This window comes from Apium graveolens, unplaced genomic scaffold (assembly GCF_009905375.1).
Source record: "Apium graveolens cultivar Ventura unplaced genomic scaffold, ASM990537v1 ctg499, whole genome shotgun sequence".
Lineage (NCBI taxonomy): Eukaryota > Viridiplantae > Streptophyta > Magnoliopsida > Apiales > Apiaceae > Apium > Apium graveolens.
Genome location: NW_027418776.1, coordinates 16,047 through 35,310, shown reverse-complemented (window position 1 = coordinate 35,310; position 19,264 = coordinate 16,047). Strand labels below are relative to the sequence as shown.

Genomic DNA, 19,264 nt, shown 5'->3' with positions numbered 1-19,264 from the left:
ACTGAAATCATTATCATTGATGTGTATCTTGAGTTGTTGTTGATTGGTAGTTGGATTGATATGATTTGGAATGGTAAAAATTTGGGAAATCGCGTAAACATAGCCGTCGTAATGTCCGATTTACTTTAGACTGCTTTTGTTCATAATATTAGGACCCGAGAACTCCCTGCTAATTTTTGACCATTGCCATATTTAGATAGTTCATGTTACGAGCTTCGTTTTGATATATAGTTCATTTGATTCCGATATACGTTTTAGGAGAAACGACCGTTTTAAGTAACGGCATTTCGCGAACGAAACTTTTCCCCTCGCCTTACTTTGAAACATAGGTTAAAGACCAAAAAGGGTTAATTAGTGTATGAAACAATTATGGTAAGAGTGTTAGGCAGTTGGTAAGACACTCGCGAAGGAATCGCCTTAAAACTCGTAATGGTTAAATTATTAAAAATGGTGGAGCCGAGGGTACTCGAGTGACTTAAGAGAATCAGTAAGCGCCAAACGAGCGTTAGAGTCTGAGTTGGTTAGAGTATAGATTTACAAGTGACTTTGGTTTAATTCCAACTTACTTGTTGTTTATAGGTTACCAGACTCGTCCCGAGCCATTCATAACCCTCAGTCACTCAGGCAAGTTTTCTACCCGTTATACTGTTGTTGTGATGTATATATGTATATGCATTATCTTGTGATAGATGCATGTTGGTTAATTAGAAAATTTTGCAATATATTGAAGCATGCTGATATGGTATATATATGCATGCCTGTTTCGTATTCTTGCCATATATATCTGTTGGTTCAGTTGATAATACCTATGCTAGAGAATAGCAGTAATTTGCATATACCCTTAGTATAGGGACCCAAAGGTGAAAATATTTTCTAAAACCGGGAGTCGAGGATCCCGAGTAGATTATATATATATATATATTTATATATATATGGTTATAGTTTTCAAAACTATTAATCGAATAAGGTTTATTTGATAACTTTATTTTATTATTGAATATTATTTCGAATATTCATCCGAGGACTTATGATTCCTTTATTTTATTATTGAATATTATTTCGAATATTCATCCGAGGACTTATGACTCCTTTATTTTATTATTGAATATTATTTCGAATATTCATTCGAGGGCTTACGACTCAACTTATTTTATTTATTGAATATTATTTGAATATTCATTTGAGGATCTATGACTCCGATTATTTGCTGAGATATATTCTTTATTTTATTAAAGAATAAGGTGTCGATAATCAAACTCACTTTTGATTATTCAAATAAAGATAGTACTTTCGTATAGGTATATCTTTGGTTATTTAATATTCAGATATTTTCTAATATATTGGGACTGATTTACCTTGTTAAATCAGCATCACTCCAAACATTCTTAAAAATGTTTTGCGAGTCTTCAAAATGATTTTTAAAAGTTAGAGCGGATCCCAAAATTCATTTTTATATTTAAGATCCTCCTTTCGAAGGGGATTTAAATTCTCGCTCAAAACCTGAGGGATCCGGCTCTGTGGTGTGTTTTATATTCGCAACAAGGTTGCTGTTTTGATAAATGAATTGATTACTTACCCAACACCCGGGAAGTAAAATTCTTGGAACAAGTTAATCCATTAACAGGCATCGCCTAGGAAATATCGGTGAGTTTTCCTTTCCAACTAGATACGACTTCTTGGTGGAGCCGTATCAACAAGTTTCTACTTGGGGAAAAGGGGAACGAGCTTTACGTTTCAGAGTCATGGATTTCATCTGAACTAGGAGTGGCGTAAGTGGTCGAGTGGCACCGGCCCAGCCTTATTATATTGGCCCAAATGGCCTGGAAGTTCCGCTAAGGCGGTCCATTCCTTAGGAGTTCAGTGTTCGGTTAACAAGTAAATCCGACAGGTTCTCCTCTACATGTAGAAAATGGTGGGGTTGTACTACTACGACTGATCATCGTAAGTGGTCTTCCTGGCGCGGCAAACTCCCGTAATGAGTTCATCATCCAATTGGATATTTCTGCAACACTACCCAGAGCACTTCGATAGAAAGGCTACGGTTGGGCGATTGTTGAGTGTTGGCAGGGTCAAGTTTTCAAAATGATGTTTGCATCAAATAAAGTATCTTGTAACTTCATTTTATTTTGATGATATTTTAAAGATTTAATCTATTCAAATCTGGTCTTGTAGTCTCATCTATGTGATGAACTTTTGAAACTGATTATAACTTGAACAGTGGTAGTTCAAGTAGTATTCAGATATAAGTATATTGGAGTATCTTGTAGCTTCATCTTTTAAACTTATATCTAGTAAATGATTATCTTGTGCATGTCAAAGATTTTCGGAAAACCGTTGAGACAAGGTTAGATATATGAGATCACCTTGCAACGATAGTTTATACAGTTATAAACGGGAACTCTGTGTATATTATACATGTCAGAGGATTTCAAAGATTTTGAAAAGTATATATGTATATATACTAAATATTTTGCGACTTCATCGCATTAAGATATCAAACTTGGTTCATTTCTTTTGACCAAGACTTTCATGAGTACTATGAGAAGGCTCATATACTGTAAATCATTATACATATTATTTTGGTGGGCTTGCTGCTCACCCTTGCTTTCTTCTTTCATCACACAACAACAGATAGAAAAGATGAACAGGACCAAGCTCCCAATTCGCGAGCGGATAGGAAACGTTCCGCAGTTTCCTATAGGCATTGAATGTCGCTGTAGCTGAGGAAGGAACTACCAATAGGCTAGGCTTCAACTTTTTATATACCAGATTTATGTATATTTATGAATTGTAATAATGGCAAAGAAATGTAAATTTATTCAGAAACCCTTTTAAGGTGTATTGGCATATAATTGTGGAATAAAACTGACTTGTGATTATTTTTGGATATTCATCTCTGAGACTATAACTTGTGGTGTGTGTGTTTAATGTGGGGTCACAGTACAGAGTAGTTGATTATTTATTAAGATTGGGTGTTATTAAGGGAAATGGAACTCGTGACAACCCGGATCCCCGACCCCGGATTTGGGGGTGTTACAAGAGACATGTATGTGGGTTTTGGATCAGGCAAATCCAACTTTTTAAAGATCGACAACGACATCAGATTGATGCTTGCTCCCAAATCACAAAGGCACTTGTCAAAAGTCAACTTGCCAATGGTGCAAGGAATGGTGAAGCTATCTGGATCTTTTAGCTTTGGAGGCAACTTTTGCTGCAGAACAGCGCTGCATTCTTCCGTGAGAGCAACGGTCTCAAGGTCATCCAGTTTCACCTTCCTTGAAAGAATATTCTTCATAAACTTCGCATAACTAGGCATTTGCTCCAGAGCCTCAGCGAAAGGTATATTGATGTGAAGTTTCTTGAACACCTCCAGAAACTTACCAAACTGTCTATCCAGGTTTTGTTGCTGCAATCTCTTAGGAAAAGGTGGTGAAGGATAGAGCTGTTTCTCCCCTGTATTACCCTCAGGCAGAGTGTGTTCAACAGTAGTCTTCCTTGGTTCCACCGCTTTCTCCTTTTGCTTAGCTTCTTCATCTCTAATTTCAGTTTCTCCTTCTTTTGGCTTTTCAGCATCAGCCACTTTCCCAGACCTTAAGGTAATAGCCTTGACTGGCTCTTTAGCTTCCTTCCTGCCTGGTACTTCAGTGTCACTGGGAAGAGTGCCAGGTTGATGATTGAGCACTGCATTGGCTATTTGACCTATTTGGTTTTCCAAGGTCTTGATAGAAACCGCCTGACTTTTGCATAACAGCTTAAGTTCCTCAAAATCAGCACTAGTAGGTGCAGCTGCACTTCCCTGTTGAGGATATGATTGCCTTGGAGCATACTGCTGTGTTTGCTGGAATCCAGGTGGATTAAACTATTTACTCACACCTTGCTGATATGGTGGCTGAATAGCATTCTGATTATTACCCCAGCTGAAATTTGGATGATTTCTGTTATTAGGATGATAAGTAGCTGGCACAGGCTGCTGTTGTCGCTGATAATTATTCACATACTGAACAGATTCGTTGACAAGAAAACACTGATCCATAGCATGAGAACCTGCACAAAGCTCACAAACCATAGCTATATGATTAACTCCATATGTAGCCAGAGAATCAACCTTCATTGACAGCGCTTGAAGCTACGCTGCAATAGCGGTGGCTGTATCGAATTCCAGAATACTTGCTACCTTCCCAGGCATCATCCTTTGAGTTGGGTTTTGATGCTCATTTGCAGCCATAGTCTCGATAAGATTATAAGCCTCAGTATAGCTTTTAGCCCATAAGGCGCCTCCAGCTGCTGCATCGAGCATGGGTCGAGATTGGGCCCCCAAACCATTATAGAAACCAGTGATCACCATCCAATCGGGCATTCCATGATGTGGACACTTTCTCAACATTTCCTTGTAGCGTTCCCAAGCTTCGCACATAGATTCTGTAGGTTGCTGCGCAAACTGAGTAAGAGCACTCCTCATAGCAGCAGTCTTTGCCATCGGATAAAACTTCACCAGAAACTTTTGCACAAGATCTTGCCAAGCAGTGATGGACCCAGCTGGTTCAGAATGTAACCAATCCTTAGCTTTGTCCCTCAGTGAGAATAGGAAAAGCCTCAGCTTGATAGCCTCAGCTTGATAGCCTCATCAGTCACGCCATTATACTTAAAAGTGCTGCAGATCTCGACAAAATTCCTTATGTGCATGTTGGGGTCTTCAGTCGCAGCCCCTCCAAAAGAAACAGAATTCTGCACCATCTGAATAGTGCCCGGCTTGATTTCAAAGGTGTTAGCTTGAATAGCCGGATGAAGAATGCTTGACTGAATGCCATCAATTTTTGGCCAAGAAAAGTCCATAAGAGCTGGATCAGCATGAACAATATGATCACCCATGTTTACTGGTTCTTTCCGCTCAGTTCCTGAATCCGAATCTTCAAAATCTATCTTCTCCGGAATATCAAGAACTTCGTCTGTCTCCTCAGCTGTATCTAAAGTCCTCTTGCGAGTACGAGAACGAGTTTGCATAAACGCTCGCTAAAGTACCTGAAACACAACCGAAAACAATAAGTAACTACTATGTCTTAATCACTGAGTCCTAATGACCAATGATGGTAAGTACATAAACTAAACAAATACGCCGAGTCCCCGGCAGCGGCGCCAAAAACTTGTTAGGGCGAAAACACGCGCTAATATTCACGCAAGTATACGCGTTCGCAAGTAATATAGAATACTTTCTAGTTCATTCCCACAGAGACTCAGACTAATTATAGTTTCTAATTAAACTCACGCACCAATGTATGATTACTTCTCAATGTTAAGACACTAACACTTAGAATTGTTGACTAAATATTAACTACAATTAATTACTTAATTAATCACTTCAAATTAACAATATTGAAACACTCATGAGATCACAACTTCATTACTACTTCCTTCAATAGTTATTATTATTACCTTTAGCATGTGACAGTGATGATATTAATCGAATAACACAAAACTGATAAAAGCCAACTTTCATTGTACTAATACCATTCTACCAAACATCAACAATTAAGATAGAAGTTGAATAGTCATCAATTATGCTGAGTTCCTATATGTCTACAGAAATTGACAACACAACGATTTAAGCACAAAGTATTCCTTTTGATTACACAGGGCGAATAAAACTATTAGAGTTACCCACTAATCATGCACATCATACATGAACCTATGCTAGCATGGCAAGTTCTAAAACTCAAGATCCACCGTCGCTTCACAAGAGATTAACACCCTATCTTATATGTTCGCGACGCACATAAGACGAATACGCACAACCAATACTAGATATCATACAATCATCACACACTAAATTATTAAACAATTAACTAAAGAATTCTATAGTAAATCCATTGCGACCCCATGATCACGATTAGCCCATAATAGCACTTATCGTCATCATGGGTTCATATGAAATCATGATAAACAAACACAAGAAAATAATAACTAAACTAATTATATTAAATCAGAGTACGTCACAAGAGTAGATAGGTTCAAGGTAAGAAAACTAGCATCCAACGTTACAACGAAACAAGAATCACAAGAAAATATGCTTCCTCTTCGTTGCTGTGTGCTAAAACGGTCTTCTTCCTTATCTCCTTCGCTCCTTGCTTAATACCACGATCCTCTCTCGTGAAAATGTCTCCAAATCTACTTATATAATAGTCCCATAAAACTCAGATTACATAGAAGTGGAAGCCAAATAGAAGTAGAAGTCCTAAAATAAATTATCTTTTTTCCCGACCCTACGCGGCCGCTCAGCATAGCTGAGCGGGCGCTCAGCTTCCTGCGCGGCCGCTCAGCATTGCTGAGCGGGCGCTCAGGACCTACTGGAAAATTCCTGAGTTTGCTCCGTTTCTTCTCCGTAATCTGCCCCTTCCTTTCCTCTCTCAATGGTGAACACATGCCAAGGCTTATTCTTGATGATTACTCCTCCGAAATACAACTAATACCCTGAAATGCATAAACACTAGAAAAATGCATCAAATACACAAAATACTTGATTTCAAGGCACCCATTTAAGCCATTTTAAGATATTCTAAGTGGTATTAAATGCCACTTATCATACGTGCAACTTCAATGAGAGTTCTATTCTTTCTTTCAATAAATCCATTTTCTGTGGAGTTCCAGGAGCAGAAAATTCCTGCTTGATTTCATGGTTTTTGCAGAACTCTTCCATTATCAAATTCTTGAACTCAGTACCATTATCACTTCTTATTATCTTCACAGAATCTTTAACCAATTTATCCAGTTGTCTGACATGATCAATCAAGATAGATGCAGTTCCACTTTTTGTGTGCAAGAAATACACCCATGTGTATCTGGTGAACTCATCCACTATGACCATAGCATATTTCTTCTTTGCAATAGACATGACATTTACTGGACCAAATAGATCAACATGCAGTAGGTGATAAGGCTCAAGAATTGATGATTCAGTCATGCTCTTGAATGAGGATTTCCTTTATTTAGCCTTCTGACAAGAATCACAAAGGCCATCAGGAGCAAATACTGACTTTGTCAGTCCTCTCACAAGATCTTTCTTGACTAGTTCATTTATATTGTTGAAATTTAAATGAGGGAGTTTCTTGTGCCAATTCCAGCTTTCTTCAATTGATGCTCTACTCATCAGACAGATTGCAGAACCATCAGTACTTGTTGAAAGCTTGGCTTCATAGATGTTACCACGCCTGTATCCTTTCAGAACAACTTTGCCTGTAGATTTACTTACAACTTCACAGTGTTCTTCAAAGAAATCCACATGATAACCTCTGTCAGAGATTTGACTAACACTCAGCAGATTGTGTTTAAGTCCTGAGACCAGAGCTACTTCTTTAATGATGACATTCCCGAGATTGATATTGCTATATCCCAATGTTTTTCCAATGTTGCCACCTCCATAAGAAACACTTGGGCCAGCCTTCTCCACAAAGTCTGATAGCAGGGCTTTATTTCCAGTCATATGTCCTGAACATCCACTGTCCAGAACTAAGATGTTTTTCCTGTTGCCCTTTAACTCAGCAGCTTCAGAACTGCTTTCAACACTTGCCATATCAGCATTTGCCATCAAGGCATAATTCTCCTCACTTTCAAAATCTGAGGTGTCTGTCCAGCTTTTCTTCTTTGTGACAAGAGCCTTGCTTTTGTCACTCTTCACTTTCTTGCAATCAGGAGATATGTGGCCTTTCTCACCACAGTTGTAGCATTTGACATTTGTATAATCTCCTCTGTCAGACTTTCCTCCTCTGCCCTCAGATTTTCTGAAATTCTTCTTATCAGAACTTGCACCTTTCCTGGACAACTTCTTTCCCTCCCTGAACTTCCTGTATGCAATCTTTGTGATTCCTTTCACTATAAGAGCACACAGCTTCATCATCTCTTCATCAGCATCCGTCTCAGGCAAGCTTTCAGATTCTGAGTCATCATCACTTTCAGAACTTGATGACTCAGTATCAGACTTTGTGAAGAGAGCTTTACCCTTGCCTTTCCTTGAGGTAGCTGCCTTGGGGGATTCTTCTTCAGCCTTAAGAGCAACTGTCCTTGACTTTCCTCCTTTCCTCTTTCTTCTTTGTTCCATCTCAAGTTCATGAGTCTTGAGCATCCCATAAATTTCATCAAGAGTTGTTTCATCAAGATTATAGTTGTCTCTTATTGTTGTTGCCTTCAAATCCCAGCTTTCAGGAAGAGCCAACAGGAATTTAAGGTTTGAATCTTCAAGATCATATTCCTTATCAACCAGTGACAAATCATTCAAGAGTTTGACAAATCTATCATATAAATCAGTCAATGACTCATTAGCCTTTGGGTCAAAGTGTTCACACTCTTGAGTGAGTATTGTCTTCCTGTTCTTCTTAATCGTATCAGTTCCCTGACATCTTGTTTCCAAGGCATCCCATATCTCCTTTGCAGTCTTGCAATTTATTACCCTCTTTGACATTACATTATCAATGGCACTATGCAGTAAGTGTCGTACCTTAGCATCCTCAGCAATTGATGCGATATCTTCAGCAGTGTAGTCACTCTTTTCCTTTGGTACTGACTTTGCTGCTTCACCTGCAACTGCAACAGCGAGCTTGGTTGGTTTGTGAGGCCCTTCCTTGATTCTATTAAGATATTCTGGATCTGTAGCTTCCAGAAACATGGGCATCCTCACCTTCCATATGGGATATTCAGATGGTCTCAATATAGGAACTCTAATAGTCTCATATCGGCTTTGAATTTGTGTCTTTGGAGGTTCTTCAGTTTTGGTGGGCTTAGTTGGAGTTTCTACTTCAGACATGATTGTTTTTGGATCTTAAATTGTTTGTGTGTTAACAGATAGGCTCTGATACCACTTGTTAGGTCACACACACTGTAGAGGGGGGTGAATACAGTGTATAGCACAATCAAATCAAACTTTAATAACTCAAGTAACAGAAAACAAACTTTATTCAAAACAATAAACTCTGTTACAGTATGGAACTGTCCTCTCTCAGTGATGAACAAATATCACGAGAGCTGCTAGGGTTACAATGAATAATCTTCTCGATAACGATAACACTTTTAGTGTAAACCCTATGTCTGTGTTTATATACTACACAGTTACAAGATAATCACTAATTGATATGGAATATATTTCTGCTTCCTAAAATATATCAATCAAATATCTTTTCTTCCAAGTATTCTATTCTTCATAGAATTCCTTCTCCATGCATATCTCTTCTTATGTTTGTCTCGATCTTCTCTTCCTGTAAATCAACTGATTTCCTTATCTAAATGTTTCCTTTAAGTCCTAATATTATCTTCTGATAGATATCTCCTGAACTTTAAGTACTGATGACTTAAGTTCTGACTTCAGTATAAGTACTGATTTCAGTTAAGTACTGATTTGTCCTGTTTAAGTAAGATCTGAAAACTAAACATAAATCACATTAGTCATGACATTATCAAATATATCTAACATAATAAATGTTTAATTCTTAGATATAACGTTCTTTATGGAAGTGGTATTTTAAATAATGGTCTGTATGTATGTGACGTAGAGCATAATTTACTACAAATTGAACATACTAATAAAAGAAAAAGGGATGATGAAAATCTCACTTTCTTGTGGCACTGCGTACTTGGTCATATTAGTGAAAATAGACTGCGGACATTACATAAGGAAAGGTTACTTGACCCCTTTGATTTTGAATCATATCCTACATGCGAGTCTTGTCTATTGGGTAAAATGACAAAATCTCCATTTAGTGGACATGGAGAGAGGGCTGCAGATTTGCTAGGATTGGTACACACAGATGTATGTGGACCACTACGCAAGCCATGAGTGGATTTTCATACTTCATTTCTTTCATAGATGATCGATCTAGATTCAAATATGTGTATTTGATGAAACACAAGTCTGAAGCCTTTGAAAAGTTCAAAGAATATAAGTATGAAGTGGAGAAACAAACCAAATATAGTATTATAACTCTTCGATCAGATCGAGGCGGTGAATACTTGAATGGAGAGTTTCTAGCTTATCTCAAAGAAAATGGTATAGTCTCCTAGTGGACTCCTCCATATACTCCACGGTTGAAAGGGGTATCTGAAAGGAGAAATCGAACTTTGTTAGACATGGTTCGGTCCATGATGAGCTATGCGAATTGTAACACCCCCATATCTGGGGTCGGGGATCCGGGTCGTCACGGTCTTTCTTTCCACAATATCACTTAACTTAATTAATAATAAATAACCTCATGCTGTGACCCCACACTAACACACACCACAACACTGTTATAGTCTCAGAGATGAAATTGAAATAAGTACAAGTCCTTGAATCCACAATTTAAAAGTTATTACAACCCTAAAATGATTACTTAATAAGTTTATAGTTAATTGCCATTATCTGCCACAAGTTATAATTATACATAATTGATTCCCAAAAGTAGAATGCCTGATCTACAAATAGATCTACCTCTGCAGCTATAGCAGCTACGATATCAACAAGAAGACGCTGGAGGCTTCCCACGTGCTTGCGCTGGGTCTGCTTGAGTCTGACCATCTTTCCTAATTGTTGTTGTGTGATGAAGAAATGAAGCAAGAGTGAGCATTACAGCTCGCAAGATAATATATAGTGTAAACAATAATGCAAGTATCTAAATGGATAACTTACTAGAATCCTTTATCAAGTGTAAGGTAATTACTTACTGGATATAGGCTTAAGGGAAGATGAAGTTACCAATTACTTCACTATACTTATACCATTTTAGAAAACTACTTGAACTACCACTGTTCAAAGTATAATAGGTTTCAAAAGTTCATCCCATAGATGAGACCACAAGTTAAGACTTGAATAGATTAAATCTTTGAAATATTTTTGAATGAAATGAAGTTACGAGGTACTTCATTAAGTCCCGATATATATATATATATCCACATATATACCTCTTATACATTTCCTGGAAACCTCTGTTATGTAAAGTATGAACAGAGTTTGTAATATCCAATGAATTTTGGAAAGAAAAGAATTTTGGCATAAACCCGATATCTTGCTGATCAGGCAAAGATACCAATAAGTAACCTTTTCTACTAGTAGATGGATGAATCCCCCACCGGTCATCACCCTGGCCTCATTAGGACCTTGTGCTGGACCGCCACCCGGCCTCTTACGCGTTGATGGACTGCCACCCAGCCACTTACACTTTGATAGACCGTACCCCGGCCTGTCACTTATGCCGACTCAATTAGATGGGCTTACTTCCCGAACGTTGGGTAAGTAATCAATTCATTTGTCAAAACAACAACCTCATTGTGAATATAAAATACACCACAGAGCCGGATCCCTCAGGTTTTGAGCGAGTATTTAAATCCCCTTCGAAAGGAGGATCTTAAATATAAAAATGAGTTTTGGGATCCGCCCTAACTTTTAAAAATCATTTTGAAGACTCGAAAACATTTTTAAGAATGTTTGGAGTAATGCTGATTTAATAAAATAAATCAGTCCCAATATATTTAGAAAATATCTGAATATTATTATTTAAATAATATTCCCATAAAGAATAATCTTTATAAAAATAATTGAAGTAGAAGTTTTAAAACTCATACTTGAAATGAATATTAATAACCAAAGATATACTTATACGAAAGTATGATCTTTATTTGAATAATCGAAAATAAGTTTGATTATCGAAACATTATTCTTTAATAAAATAAAGAATATTATTTAGTAAATAAGCGGAGTCATAAGTCCTCAAATGAATATTCAAAATAATATTCATTAAATAGAATAAACAGAGTCGTAAGTCCTTGAATGAATATTCAAAATAATATTCATTAAATAAAATAAACGGAGTCATAAGTCCTCGAATGAATATTCAACGTAATATTCATTAAATAAAATAAAGTTATCGAATAAACCTTATTCGATCAATAGTTTTGAAAACTATATCTATATCTATATATAAATAGATATAATATACTCGGGAACATCGACTCCCGGTTTTAGAAAATATCCACCTTTGGGTCCCCTATACTAAGGGTATACGCAACTACTGCTTATCTCTAGCATAGGTATTATGCAACTATAAGCATTGGAATCAACAGATAGATATCAAGATTACGAAACAGACATGCATATATCCCATATTAGCATGCTCCAATATATCGTAAGATTTGCTAATTAACCATCATGCATTTATCACAAGATAATGCATATACATATATACATCACAACAACAGTATAACGGGTAGAAAACTTGCCTGAGCGACTGGGGGTGGTAAAAGTCCTGGGATGAGTCTGGTAACCTATAAACATCATATAAGTTGGAATTAAACCAAAGTCTCTTAAGAATCTATACTTTAACCAATTAGACCCTAACGTTCGCTTTTGCGCTTAACGATTCACTTAAGTCGCTCGAGTACCCTCAGCTCCACCATTTTTAATAAATTAACCATTAAGAGTTTTAAGGGGATTCTTTAGCGAGTACCCTACCAACTGTCTAACCCACTTTACATAATTGTTTCATAATCCAATTAGTCATTTAAGGGCCTTAACCAATGTTTCAAAGTAAGGCGAGGGGTAATGGTTTGTTCGCGAAATGCCGTTACTTAAAACGGTCGTTTCTCCTAAACCGTACATCAGATTCAAGCGAACCACATATCAAAACGAAGCTCATAACATGAACTATCTAATCATGGCAATGGTCAAAACCTTACAGTGAGTTCACGGGTCCTGATATTAAGAACAAAAACAGTCTAAGGTAAATCGGGCATTACGACGGCTATGTTTACGCGATTACCAAATTTTAAACTACTCTAATTAACCACAAATCAACCACAAATCAACCATACAACCAAAATTCATCCAAATCCTATTAAATCAGTCCATTACTTCATGTTTTATCCATCTTATTCAATCACAACAAGAGCTACTATCTATACTTAAGGTTCATTAACCAATAACCAAGATTTACAACTCAAACTCATTACAAATCCAACCAAACTCTAAATATACATGAATCACGCTCTCATGAACTATAACAACAAAACCAAACCTAATAATAAAAGTAAAGTTAGGGTTTGGAGGGGTTATACCTTCCTTGGAGTGATTAGAGTAGCTAGGAAGCCTTGAGATAACTTAGGAATGCTTGGATCTTAAAGGAAATCAAAGAAAATAAAGTTAGTAATCTTGAAACACTATTCATCATCTTCTTCCTTGATTTATTGGAAGAGATTCATGAAGAAATAGAAGCTTAAACTCCTAGGATATGCTTATCTAATCATACGGGACCATGGGTAATTACCTTGCTATTTAACAAAGCTAGAATCTTGATTTTTGGAAATGTTCTCCTTGTAAACATGAAAAAGCCGAGAGCTAGGTGTTCTTGGGAGAGTGTTTGCTTTGTTGAATGTTTTTGTGGTGGAAAATGAAGTGAATGGGATATTTGGATGATTTGTTGGTTAATTAAAGTGAGTGGAGTATGACTAAGCATGACATCATCTTGGTGACTTCATCATTTACCACTTGTCATCACTTGGTGGTGGAAGCATCTTCTTATGCTAATCCTTGCTTAATTGCTTGATTATCATCCATAATCCTTGCACTAATCTCTCTTGCATTACTTGTCGTTTAATTGTTTTACGACTCGTTTATCGTTCGTCCTTGCTAATCGTTTGAGGGATCATATTCGGGATCTTATTACTTGGGTTCCCTTAACCTTTTCAATATATTATATTCCTTTTATGATCCTCTCTTATAATCCTTGAATTTAAATCCTTTTAGTCATGTTACCTTATACTCAATTCTTTCGGTATCTGGTGGATTTTCGGGAAAAATTAAAGTGTTCGAATTTGGATTCTGACGAACTTTATATGCACTTATATACCATATAGAGTACTAGTAAGATCTCAGAATAACCATAAAAGAACTCCTAGAAAGTGTGGCATGAAAAGTTTTCTTATTCAGCATAATCAGCAAAATCACTATTCATAAGGGTTACAAAAAGTCCAAAATTTTGGGGTTATTACAGTCTCCCCTCCTTAAAAGCATTCCGTCCCGGAATCAGATGGAAAACAAATGGGGGTACTTTTCTAGCATTACGCTCTCTAGTTCCAAAGTTGATTCTTCCACATTATGATTCTGCCATAGCACTCTGACTAGCTTGATCACTTTGTTTCGAAGCACCTGCTCCTTCTTATCCATAATCTTTACTGGTTTCTCCACGTAAGTCAGATCTGGTTGCTTATCCACCTGCTCGTACTCCACTATGTGTCTGGCATCCCGATGATACTTCCTTAGCATTGACATATGGAACACATTATGAACTTGTCTGGGATATATCGTGTAATTATTTTTGCTAATTAAATAATTATTATTTGTGTGTTCAGTATCTATTCTGTGAGTTAATTATTCAATGTTATCTGTAGTTGGATATTCAAAAATAATATTAATTGAGTATTTTAATTTTTATATGTCCAAAATAAAACATAGATAATTGTCATATCTTCCTAATTATTTTTTATGTTGATTTATGGATTTATAAGGATCATATGAAATTTATAAAATCTTTTTCCGAGTATTTAAAATCTATTTTATAAAAACGGGAACCAACTGACGTCAACCGTGGTTACGTTTTTGGAACCCGAAACTCTTCCGAGAACTCCTTCCTAACCTAATTATAATATTCCGAGCATATTCCATGTTTCGACATTTTCGATCCGGCGTACGGTTTGTTCTGCGCTGGTCCCGGCGCAACATTTTCGATACAATATTCATTTCGGTAAATCAATAAAACCCGTATTTTCGATAAATGGGAGCTTTTTATTAAACTATCCCAATTATCACTTCGTAGTACATGTAACCAGGCGCTGAGACCAAGACCGCAGTACAAATTGTACTGATTTGGATAATTATCCCGAAAATCGATACCGTTTGGATCAGTTTTTATAAATAAACGTACCGTTTTATATCCGGAATGATCCAGCGGGATACTAGTTTTCCGTAATTATAAATAGCCTTTTACCGTATTTTATTTTGTATCAAAATCATTTGCAGATAGTTAATTTTATAATTTTCAGAGAAAAACCCTAATTACATAAACTGTTCTAAGAATCAAACAGCAAAACGAAGGCGTTACCAATCTCTGTTTTCAAAGCTTGAGTAACCAAAACGAAGGATTTGAAGTGTTCTATCAGATTCTGAGCTTTGTTTCACTGCAGAATCAAAGGTTTATTTTCTGGAAATTTATTTATTTTCGAATTAAATTTATTAAAAATATGATTTTTGTTCGGATGATTGTTTGTATGATTTGATGACTGTATGTTGTAGAGCTTGTTTTCCTGATGATTTTGATATATTATACGTCTGATTTGGAGTTGAATAATATGTTCAAATTTGAGTTTGATTTTCGAATTTTAAAATTAGGGTTTATAACCCGTATGAATGTTCTTAATTAAAATTTGGGGGTTTCTTATTCTGGAATAGATTGATGTTGTGATATAGTGGATTGTGTTCTCTGTGAAATTTGCAATCTAGTCGTATAAGTTTCATGAATCACCGAGGTCTGTAGAGAAGGGAGTTGTCTTTTGAAATTTTCCGAAGTTCGCCGGAAACTGGAAAACTTCACGGCCAAATTCCGGCCAACTCAGGGATGATTAGAATGATTTGTTGGTATGGTTAAGTTCCTGGTGAATTATAGACGTGATCTGGAGGTGTTGGTGGGGTGAGAACGCCGGGAACGTGTTCTCCGGCCACCCCTGTATTTTCCAGCGAAGGGGCTGGAAAATTACAGTTTAGTACCTATAATTTTGAAAATGATGCAGTTTGGTCCATGAAGTTTCCAGACTTTGCAAATTTAGGATTCCTGTTTTAAAAATGTTTAAAAATCATATTTCCTATTTATTTTTATTATAAAAATTTATTTTTAATTTCTGAAAATTCTAAAAATTAATATTTTAATTCCGAAAATTATTTTTAATTCAAAAATAAATCTGAATTAATTAGTTAATTAATTTTAGTTAATTTTTAATTGATTAATTGGTCAATTAATTCAAAAATTAATTGATTAATTGATTTAATTAATTATTAATTGATTTTAGTTAATTATTTAATTAGATTTAATTATTTAAAAATGATTTAAAAATTTCAAAAAATAGTTTCGAGCTTTAAAATATTATTCTAAATTATTTCCAAGGCTCGATAATTATTATAAAATTATTTCAGAGCCAGAATTGGCCAACCGAACCCTGTTTATTAACTCGAAATTGATCCAACGACCCGTTTTAATTCCGAAAAATGTTTAAAAAATCATTTTAAATACCCAAAAGCCTATATATGACCTGAGACTTCTTTATAAATAATATATCATTGATTACGTGATGTATTATGTGCTATATGTGACTTGTTGATTGACTATCAGTCTATATATTCGGTGTTTACTTGATTATTGCATAACTTTCAATCTGTTAATCGGATTTGGGTAAAACGAAGGGTAGATAGAAGTATGTGTTGAATAGAACTCTATGAGTCCATTATTGATAGATGTTTATGATATGTGAGCAGAAGAGTCAAGGCGTAGGAAAGGGAAACAGGTAGTTGAGGAGTAAGACGATTGTGATTGGAAGCGAGTGCAGAATAGTAAGCTAATACCAGGCAAGTGTTCTGAACTTTCTCGAGATATTGTTGTACTTGATAATCCTGTGATATTGCAAGTGCTTTGAAGCACGGAAACCTAAACCCCGATTCCAGTTATTGATCTTGAGCCATGAACCTTATTCTTTCTAGACCATTGATTGTTGTATACCCAAACACGAACCTCAAGTATACGATACTACTCCACAAATACATGCAAACAAAATCCCAAACACTAAACTCAATTAATTATATACTCAAATATTGTATCCTATGCTTTGAAAGCCCAAATCTTTGAAACCCTGAAGTGTTGATTTATTTATTATCAAATTCTTTCAATACCAGCATCCAAGCTTTTAAATTATCTTATTGATCCTTACAAGGATTGAAACCCTTTCATTGTTAAACACTCATTGTTGTTAATGATTCTGATTATTGTTTATTATTGCTTATTTTGTTATTATGTTAGAATTGGATTGTTTTTATAAAATTGTGGACCAGATTCGTGGTCAGACCATATAATGGTCAAGTTAGGCTAATGTGTGCCTTGAATCCAGTAGTTAGAGCAATGCTGTGTGCCTTGCTTGGGGTTAGCGCGTGACTGATCAGCAACCTAACCTTGTTTTTTTAAATTAAAAGTATAATATCCAATTCTAAATCATAATCTATTGTTCACTTGATATCATAATCATGTTCACCTGATGATCATTATTCTCAGTTTTGTCATTGTAACTTGCTGAGCTAGTTAGCTCATTTGTGCAATGTTGTTTATATTCTTTCCAGCTAAAAAGGAACCAGTTGGTAACGAGGATCCCCAGTCCAGCGCGAGAGCTAGGGGTTCAGGTTGAGAAAGCTGAGCTAGTAGGCTTCTTTTGGAATAATTTAAGTCTGTAAAAGTTTGTAATAAAGTTTAATACTCAGTTTGAGTTTGAATGGTTGGGATTTGAACGATATGTAATATAAGTAGATGTGTGGCTTGTGTGCATACTTTAACCTGTTGCGATCCGTGGTAGTTGGTAAATAGGGTCACTGCATATTATTGTTATCTTTATTATTGTTATAAGCATGTTATAAATAAGATGTGTGTGTGTGTGGACCCCAAACTTCTGACCCGGGTTTGGAGGGTGCCACAGGTTTGGTATCAGAGCCACAGGTTATAAGTCACTGACACAAGCCTAGGTTGATGGGAATGGGTAGAGGGTTAGGATTAGAAGTAAGGAATATAAAGATAGAACGTTGAGAGGTTGAGTGCTTCGGTATATCAGGTATTAGTGTAATTCGCGTTATGGGTTGAGATTCTTATATTGTGATATGATTTCAGATAGCAGCGATGGCCGACTCTTTTATTCCTGTATCAGCTGATCACTCAGAGCCTTCAGTTGGAGTGCCGTCTTCGGATCCACGTCCTGTTGTTCCACCAGTGCTGGCTATACTACCTCTACCTGTGTTGCAGCCCGTACCACTGCAGGCTATTCCACCTTCAGGCATGAGGCCACCTGTTAGAGGATCCCCACCTGCTGATTCAGGCTTTACTAGTCATCCAGTTACAGGAGTACCTTTTCAGTTCTCTTCCTATCCTGTCCCATATCATCAGTTTGAGGCTTGCCTTATGGAGCAACGATTCCTTCAAGGTCAGATCCAGGAGTTATTGCATATTATGCGTACCAGAGAGATGGGGAGTGGTGAGAGGCGACTTAGGGAGAGGCTTCAGGCATTTCGTAGAGCAGCTGCTGTGTGGATTACTGAGGCTACACATGAGGATATCACTCCTGATTTTTTAGTGGAGTGGGCTAAGTGGGTTCTAGAGGAGCTTGAGGAGATTGGAGGTCCAGATTTGCCATGAGCCAGAGATTTAGAGATGGAGATGCTGAGCAATGTTGTTATGGTTAATTACAACTGTTTTACAAAACTATTCTTTTATACAAAGATTTGATTCAAAAGCTGAATAAGTTATTTGATTCTTTACAGAAAATGCCTCCCAGAAGAAATACCCGCACCAACACCCAGAATGAAGAAACCAACAACAATAACAACCAAGATGATACGAACCCAAATGTGAACCCAGGACCCATAGACCCAACAATAGCCCAGATTCTTCAAATCTTGGCCCAACAAACAGTTCACCTGGCACAACAACAACAAAGACAGACCAACCCCCAGGTAACTTTTAAAACTTTTCAGGCAGTAAACCCACCAGAATTCAAGGGTTCCTTAGAGCCAATTGAAGCAAATGTGTGGTTAAACGAAATAGAGAAGGCATTTGCCTTAGTGAAAGTAAAAGAGGAACAGAAGGTTGAGTTTGCAAGTTACTATCTGAAGAATGAAGCCACCTATTGGTGGGAAATGGTGAAGACATTGGAAGGCACATATGTTATTACTTGGGAAAGGTTTAAGGAATTGTTTTTAGAAAAATATTTTCCTCAGTTTGTTCAGGATCAAATGGAGCTGAAGTTTTTAGAATTCAAGCAAGGGAACATGTCGGTAACAGATTATGAGGGTAAGTTTGAGGAATTGTCAAGGTATGTACCGTCGTATGTGGATACTGACAGGAAGAAAGCTAAAAGATTTCAGCAAGGTTTGAAACCATGGATAAGAGGGAAGGTAGCCATTTTTGAATTGGATAGTTATGCAGGAGTAGTACAGAAGGCTATGATCGCAGAGACA

At 36.6% G+C, this 19,264-nt stretch overlaps 1 non-coding gene across 1 annotated transcript; it reads left to right on the top strand.

The window, feature by feature from the left end:
* The first annotated feature begins 4,355 nt into the window (after window positions 1-4,355).
* LOC141702400 (small nucleolar RNA R71) lies at window positions 4,356-4,462 on the top strand. The gene has a single exon (XR_012567088.1). It is a non-coding gene; the product is annotated as a small nucleolar RNA R71 (small nucleolar RNA).
* The last annotated feature ends 14,802 nt before the right edge of the window (window positions 4,463-19,264 follow it).